Consider the following 8,791-nt stretch of genomic DNA (forward strand, 5'->3'; position numbering starts at 1 on the left):
AAATCTAGACTTTATAAAGTCAATATGTGGAAAGGTGAACTTTCAAATCAGAGTCGTTCTTGAACTCTAGTCCCTAGATTGTTAATATGTAGTCAGGGTCCAATCTGTAGAGAGAAATCTCATAGTAACTTAAACAGGATAAGTTTCATGTAAATAATCATTCACTCTAAAAAGGGATTAGAGCAATGAAGGATTGGTAAGAAGATAAATGCATAGGGGATCCCTGGGTGGCTCAGCTGTTGGGTGCCTGCCTTTGGCCGAGGGCGCGATCCTGGAGTCCCGGGATCTACTCCCGCGTCGGGCTCCCTGTGTGGAGCCTGCTTCTCCCTCTGCCTGTGTTTCTGCCTCTCTCTCTCTGTCTTTCATGAATAAATAAATCTTAAAAAAAAAAAAAAGAAAGAAAGAAAGAAAGAAAGAAAGAAAGAAAGAAAGAAAGAAAGAAAAAGAAGATGAATGCATCAGTTGCAGCTATTAAGAGGTTACTATCCATAGGGCTGAGATAGAAGGCAAAAAGAACAGGACCCCAGCCCCAGGGCTGAGATGCAGATCTTAGAAAGGGTATGCTGGGAATCTGGGTGGCACAGACAGTTAAGTGTCCTACTTTTGGTTTCAGCTCAGGTCGTGACCTCAGGGTTGTTAGATTGAGCTCCATATGGGGGCTCCATGTTCAGCCTGGAGTCTGCTTAAGACTCTCTCTCTCTATCCCTCTGCTCCTCTACCTTCTTTCTAGATAGATAGATGATAGATAGATAGATCTTTAAAAGTGGGGGCATCTGGGTGACTCAGTTGGTTAAGTGTCTTCCTTCGGTTCAGGTCATGATTTCAGGGTCCTGGGATCAAGACCCAGGGGACTCCCTGCTTGGCCGGGAATCTGCTTCTCCCTCTCTCCTCTGTTCCTTCCTCTTGCTTATGTTCTCTCTATCAAATAAACGAATAAAGTCTTTCTAAAAGTCTTCAAAAACAGAAAGGGCATGCCAGTGACTCATAGATGACTGAGAAGTCTCTGCTGCCATGCTAGAGGAGTTTCCTGGAAATTTCTCTTCAAAACTTGCTAGAAATTGGACCTCTAAGATCCTATAGAGAGCAATTTATGGGTAGGTGCCTCACCAGAGGAAATTCACTATAAACCTGCCCAAGAGAAGAACTGGCTACAGGGAGCTGTGGACCACCATGTGCTGCAGAAGCCAGATACTGGATAAGTCAAGTGGACTGTAGGAGTCTGCCAAATAAACAAGCTAGAACCAGGAAGGAAAGTCTCTTCCTCTTGCAGTCTTTCCAGTGCCCACTACTAAAAAGTTTAGCATTGTGCCAGGTAGCAAAGAAGAACTATTTACAGAATCCATTTCTATTGTCATAGAGCAGTCAATGAAGGATAGATTAAGAGCTGAGAAGCAATAAATTGAAAACCGGCATATGTGTTTTGCGTTGACATGACATGATATTCAGATTTTAGAAATTCTATTCAACAAATAGCTGATTTGCCATAAGTCAAGTATTGTTTTAAACACTTTGGGTGATACCAAAACATATTTTAAATGACTCAAATCCACAGAGGTACATTTTTCAATGGGGAGGCGGATATCTGTACAGCTAAACATATTCATTTATGCTCATATGTATTTATTACAAAAATATTTAAGGAGTGTTAATTATGAACATGGCATTGTGTTGCATGATGGTCACTGTCCCTTTCCACAAGGAAATGGAATCTAGAGGATAAAACAAACAAGTAAACAGATATAACCCAAATACTGTTTAAAATTTAGATAAGGTTAAAACCCAGCACTGGAGCTTATATTATCATGGTCACTTGTGAGTCTGAGCTCCTGATTCCATTGAATTTGATGCATTAATGGATCAACTTCCTACCTATTCCACACTTTATTAATCCAGATATGACCTTTCTCAAAAAGAATTAGGATGTAAAGATTCTGAATATAGCAAACTTTAATGGATATTAAAGATGAAGAAAATTTACATAAGATAAAACAATGTAAGATTGCATGCCAAATATCCTTGTTACTAAAAAATAATTTCTTCAGCAAGAATTTTTTCAGTAGTTTAATGTACCCCATATAATCTCTGCCTCTATCATTTTCTGATTCCTCTCTGTTTCTTGGGTCTTCTGTTTTTCCTTTTCATCACTTTTTCCTTCCAAAATTAGTTCCAGGAACTCTTACCTTTTCCAGATCTTTTAGGTTGGGCTTGAGTTATCTCCAGACCCATTCACTTCTAGAATTTGAATTTTAAAACTAGTCTGGATGGCCCACAGAGTAAAATAGCCATTCATTCATACCTACCTATTATAGGTTGGGTTCCTTGGGAAACAGACTCAGATGATGTTCATTAAGCAGAAGGTTTATTACAGAGTGCTCTTGTAATCAACGCCTGTAGAAAGGAAGAGAAAGAAGCAAGAGCAAACAGAGGGGCAAGTAAAGGTGAGATATAGTCTCCGTAACATTGACTCAGATAACCCCCTGGGATAAAATGACCAGTTAAAGTCATCCCACACTGGACAGAAATAGCTGGATTTTTGTACCCCCACCTCAGTAAGCCATTAAATATAAGCTTCTCTGAGGAGAGCAACTTTCAGCAACCTGGATCTCCTGAGGTAAGACCTGAAGGTTTTGGCACTGAAGACTATTTACCTGTAACACTACTGTAAGCTAAGGCAGTAAGTCCTTCTTTGAAGAGAGATCTGCTTGGTGCATCACTGTGTCTCCCAAAGTATATCCTTTAAATGCAACTTGCTTCTACATTTTCATATTAATTTGGGCAATAGCTCTTCTGGGTTCCTGAGAAGTGACCAAAAAGAGGAATTTCGTGAGATAAGCTGCCACCCTTGCCACAGCAGTTAGTCTCAGAAGCACAACTGGTATTTATATTTTCCAGCTTCTATTATTCAATCTATATCACCTTTACCTTTAGCTACCACCTATGCTGGTTTTGGAGGCATATGTCTGACAAGACCCAGATCCTGTTCTGAGGGATATGAGTCTCTAGTGACTATGCACTTCCTAGGCCAGAGTTTCTGCTCTTGTCCATTTACCAGCAACACTGGATGATGGATCACCTGAATACCAAACATAGTCCTACTTATCTTCATTGTGTAAAGGAGCACTACTCCTCCTCATAACCAGTGTCAATTATCTCTATGAAGACAGTGACTCTCTTTGCCCACTGGTCCCTGGATACCTGAGGTGCCCAGGCAGAGCCAGAGTTCAATATACAATTCTTATTTTATCTCCAGTGGAAATAGTCAACCTTTGGGGATTAGAACCCATAACATTGCAAAGCCTACAGCTGCAGGGACAGGAGGGTCAAATTCACCAAGTGGATCACTGGGTGTGATAGGCAGAGTGCCATACTTGTTCCCACCCCTTGGTTCTTAAACCCAGGGTTCTTGGACCTACTGAAGACACAGTACCATAGAAAGACCTTTGATTTTATGGAAATCTTTGGTTACATGGAAACTTTTGAAAATTTATTTTAAAAACTCCAATGTCCCCTCATTTTGCTCAGGGTACACCAGAATCCTTACCAAATCTTCAGTTTGACTCCTTGCTATCTATGACCTCATCTCCTATCACTTTCTCCTTTTAGATATTTCTGTTCCAACTACCCTGGACTTCTGATGTTATTGGAATATTTCAGACATGTTTCCATTTTAAACCTAGCACTTGTTCTTTGTTCTGTCTGATATGCTCTTCCCATGATATTTTTCTGGCTCACTTCCGCTATTTCAAGTATTTGTTCAAATGTCCTTTTCCCAATGAAGCTTGTTTTGGTCATCTTATTTTAAAATTAATTCTTTCTCCAGATCTTCAGGGCCTCATTAACATTTTTTTTTTTTTTTTTTTTTTACTTTTTACTCTTTTCCATAGTACTAATCACCATCTGGCACCTATCCCAATATTTATTTATTGAATGCCTCTCCCCACCAGCATATAAGCTCCATAAAGTTAGGTAGATTTCTGTTTAGGTATTTATTTTGTTTTGTTTTTGTCTTTTTGGTTATTACTATTTCTTCAGTCCTTGGAACAGTGCCTGATACATAGCAGTGCTCAATAAATATTTGTTTAATGAATAAGCAAAAGTAGAAATTTTCATTATTTTCATCATTATTTACTAGTGCTGATATAAGAGAGTAATAATCAGGTCCAAAAATACACAGACGTATAAAGGATCTGTTGGCTATGGATATGGAGTACAAGATTTGAATAGATTAAAAGAACTGCACTGTTCTGGCCTTATCTTCTCAAGACTTTCATGAAATACCTTGCTGGTGGGACAAGACAATAATAGAAAACTGAAATGTAGAACTAAAGGTAATGTTGAGTTTTCTACAGCCTCTGCTCGACTTTGGCTTAGAATTACAGCCTGCTAGAGCCTTAAGGAATTTGTTGAAGAACCAAGAATTTATGGAAGAATGGCATCTATTTTTCATTTAGGGGTGTTTTCCCACTAAAACCAAGGACAGCTATTCAACTTGGTTGATACTGAAAAACTTAAGTTCCAGATGTTAGAGGTTCCAGTCAAGCAAAGGAAGTTCAGATTCTCTACTATTACGTGAGTAACAGTGTGGTTTCTTTTAAAACTTATATTGCTATCAAATCAACATAATGCATATGTACAAGCAACCATTATTCAATACATTTTTAAAAACTTACCATGTTAACCTCTGAAATGGACCATATATTGTACAAATCACACAGACACCAAAAACACACATGACAAGATACAAGTCATTGAAGACCTCAGGCTCTAGAGGTAGCAACAGATAAATCAGTGGCCCCCAAATGGGATTAGTATTTATACAGGGGTGGGAGAATGGTGTACATGGGACTGTAAAAGGAGAAAGGTGATGAATTCAAAAAGCCATTGCAGAGATGATGATTTCAGAGCCAGGAGCTGGCCCCTGATGGATAAGTGTTACTTTGCGTCATTGGAATGAAATGGGATATTCTTTTTCCTTTCTTTTTTCTTTTCCAAGGAGAGTATATACATAAGTTGATCCATGGAAGAGTTGAATGCATAGCAAATAATAGTGATGACAATAGCAGCAAACTATTTTAGAGTACCAGATGGATACTACAAACTGTTATAAGTATTTTATAGCTGTGTTATGTTTGATCCTCATAGCAATCTTATAAAGCAGGCACTGTTATTATATGCATTTTACAGATGAGGTAGTTTAGTCTATACTCTTTGAGAAGCAAATGCTAAGACAAAGTTAAAGATACAGGAGATTTATTAGGGGAAATAACCATGAAAGAAAATGGAGAGGGATCAAGGGAAGTGAGGAGAGCTGTCAGACCACAGTGCAAGTTTGACCTTTGGGAAAGAGGGAAGGAAGGAAAAAACATTGAGCGAAAGAGTTTAAAACCACAGTAAGTCTTGGTAAGTTACCTAAGGCCAATGGGAAGTCCTTAGACCAGAGACAGAGGAGGCAGCTATCAGAGGAGTCCTTTGTGTCCCAGAAAGGGCTCTGCATTTGTATCTCTGCCATCTTCAATCATTTGCTGCAGAGCCTGTGGGAAGCATGGCCACAGCATGAATGTGATGGTATATTTCAGAGCACATCTGGGGCCATTGGTTTGTAGGATGCTCCCTGCTGTCAGAGATCTGAGAGGATCATACTCATGGCTACCACATGCCGAAACAGAGGAACGCAGAGATAATTCCACTGAGAACACAGAGATAAAAAGTGGCCGTCTACATCAGGCAATTTGGTCCCAAACTCATCTTAAACATAGTACAGCTTCAAGTAGGAAAAATTTGTGTAAAATTTCTATTTAAGAATACTCATTCTGATAACTAGATGATGGATGAAATAGCAATTGAAAGCAATAGCAATGAAAAGCAATTGAAATGGGCAAGTCCAGAAAGGAAGCTGATACAATCATCCAGAAGAGAAATTTTGAAGATCTGAATTTAAAAAGTAGCAGCAGAGAATGGAAGGATTTCAAAGATATTTAGTCATTAAAATCAATGGGATTTGGTGACTGACAAAATGTGGGGAAGGAGAGGGCAGAGTGAAAAACATCATGTTTCTAGTGTTAGGAGATTGAGTTTATTCGCTGAAAATGAGAGTATAAGAGTGATTTGGTAAGAAAAGAGTAAATTCTTGCTTTGGATGTATTGAGTTCAAGATGTTATTATGTATCCATAATTAGGTATTTTCTAGGCACAGTGGAACCCTTTAAGGAAATGCAAAGCTTATTTTTATCTTTTGCTAGATTACTATTATTTATCATTATTTTGTATAATTTAAGAAATAGCACCAGAAGGTAGGTATGTTTATAAGAATAAGCACTGTATTGGTGTTGAGATTGATGCTCAGAGGTGTTGGTCAACTCTTCCAAGGTCACATAGCTTATGAATGATAGGATCCATTGTGATGGATCATTGTAAGTTACACTACATTTACAATCATATTATCATTGTAATGGATCACTGTAAATGTCATTGTAAATGACAGTTGCCAGTATTCCCTCCTCCAAACAAAGCATTTTCTGTTGGATATAAAAAGATGAAAATTAGAAGATACAGGTAGGAACCTAACTGTGGCCTTAAACAAAGACTAGGGGTTTGAGTTTCATTTTCTGAGAAGAATCACAATTTATACATCGAATAGCATGTTAGAGTTTATAAGATTTCACATACTTTCAAAGTAGATCTTCATGATAAACCTATAGGATACTCAGAGCATGTGTCTATTTTACAGCAAAGAATACTAAATTTGGTAATGTAAGTGACTTGCCAAAGATGGATCTTTGCCAAAGATGGATGGAAGAAGCCAAAATACAATGCCAGATCTTCGGGCTCTATGTTCGGTGGGTGAGTTATGAAGAGTTCTTGAATTCATAAACGGCAGGAAATCCATGGGAAATCTGCCCAAGGATGATTTATCTGGTGTCTGAAAATAGAAAAGACTGGAAGGTGAGGAGGTAAAAAACACAGGTGAACACAGGTGAATAAGGTGAAAGTTGGCATTTCCTTATTGTGTGTATATATATATATATATATATATATATATATATATATAATTTTACAAATATAATGGTACTGCCATCCTTACCTGGGAAAGCATGAAACCAAAGGACAGACTTATCCCAGTCCAGTACATTAAATTTGACAACTGAGCCACATTGGCTTGACAGTGCTGTAGTTCACAAGGCAGTTGTAGGATTTTAATAAGCTTATTTTTATGCCAACTTGATGAACAGTGAGGTCTTAGATTCAGCCAAAGGCATCAAGACTCAGCTTTGTGAGTAGAACAATAGGAACAAAAAGGATCACAGTCCCAAAGCACTTATCAAAGGGCATTATTTAATTTTCCCCCAAAACACAAATATATAATATATTACATATTATATAATATACATATATATATATATATTTATGTATTATATATGAAGAGGTGGTAAGTGAGGAAGGAAGAAAATAAAGCAAGTGACAAGATATATAGGAAGGAACAAAATCACAATGTTCACGGCTGATTGCAGGATTCCTCCTAGAGGCAAAAGACTCTCTTATATAAGAGCTCACTTAATTAGGTATGTTTGGGGACATAGTCAAAATGTGCCACAGTCACCCTGCATCAGAGCTACAGAGGAATTTTATAGTTTTAGAGGTTCCTGAAGAGAAGGAAAGCACAGGGTTGGAGAGGGAAATAAAGATGAAAGTTTAAAGTCAGATGAGAAAGAAAGAAAGAAAAGAGAAAGAAAGATGAAAGAAAGAAAAGAAAGAAAGAAAGAAAGAAAGAAAGAAAGAAAGAAAGAAAGAAAGAAAGAGAAAGAAGAAAGAAAGAAAGAAGAAAGAAGAAAGAAAGAAAAGAAAGAAAGAAAGAAGAAAGAAAGAAAGAAAGAAAGAAAGAAAGAAAGAAAGAAAGAAAAAAAAAGAAAAAAAAAAGAAAGAAAGAAAGAAAGAAAGAAAGAAAGAAAGAAAGAAAGAAAGGAAAGAAAGAAAGAAAAAAGAAAGAAAGAAAGAAAGAAAGAAAGAAAGAAAGAAGAAAGAAAGAAAGAGAAAGAAAGAAAGAAGAAAGAAAGAAAGAAGAAAGAAAGAAAGAAAGAAAGAAAGAAAGAAAGAAAGAAAGAAAGAAAGAAAGAAAGAAAGAAGAAAAGAGAGTGGGCATTGATAAACTATCTGTGGCAAGTGTGAAGGAGAGAGCTTGTAAATAGCAGTACTATTTAATATTTGATATTCAATTATAATTGGCTCTTATCTTGCTTTGTACCTTGTATCTTTCATTGCTGCTGAATCCCCTGCAAAATTCTCATCCATGTGAATGGTATTTTGGGGAAAATCTAGGCAAAGAAGCAGTGTCCCACAACTGAGGCCAACAGTGATGAAGAGAGAAAAAAGCCACAGGAGGGCATACACATTTAGAAATAGGGAATCAGAATCTTAGAAACAGGAAGTACAGTGGTGGTTTCCTAGACACTGGGACAGGGGCAAAGAGGAGGTGCTGGTAAAGGATACAAAGGTTCAGTCATGCAATGTGATTAAGTCCTAGAGATCTACTGTACAGCACAGTGCCTACAGTTAACAACACGGTATTGTATGCTTACAAATGTGCTGAGAGTGTAAACCTTGTGTTTTTATCACACACAAAAAAATAAGATAAAAGAAAGATGATGGAAAAAATTGGGGGAAGGTGATGGATATGTTTATGGCATAGATTGTGGTGATGATTTCATGGATGTATATACTTATCTCCAAATTTGTTGAGTTGGCACATTAAATACATACAGCTTTTTGTATGTCAAAAAATTATACATATATAAAA

At 37.3% G+C, this 8,791-nt stretch overlaps 1 long non-coding RNA gene across 1 annotated transcript; it reads right to left on the reverse strand.

Annotated features, from left to right (window-relative positions):
• Positions 1-1,416: 1,416 nt before the first annotated feature.
• On the reverse strand, positions 1,417-5,532 carry LOC140610403 (uncharacterized). The gene is made up of 4 exons (XR_012012073.1): positions 5,410-5,532; positions 2,649-2,795; positions 2,301-2,388; positions 1,417-1,709 (listed from the first exon to the last, which is right to left on the reverse strand). It is a non-coding gene; the product is annotated as an uncharacterized lncRNA (long non-coding RNA).
• Between the last annotated feature and the right edge of the window lie 3,259 nt (positions 5,533-8,791).

This window comes from Canis lupus, chromosome 2, assembly GCF_048164855.1.
Source record: "Canis lupus baileyi chromosome 2, mCanLup2.hap1, whole genome shotgun sequence".
Taxonomy (NCBI): Eukaryota; Metazoa; Chordata; class Mammalia; order Carnivora; family Canidae; genus Canis; species Canis lupus.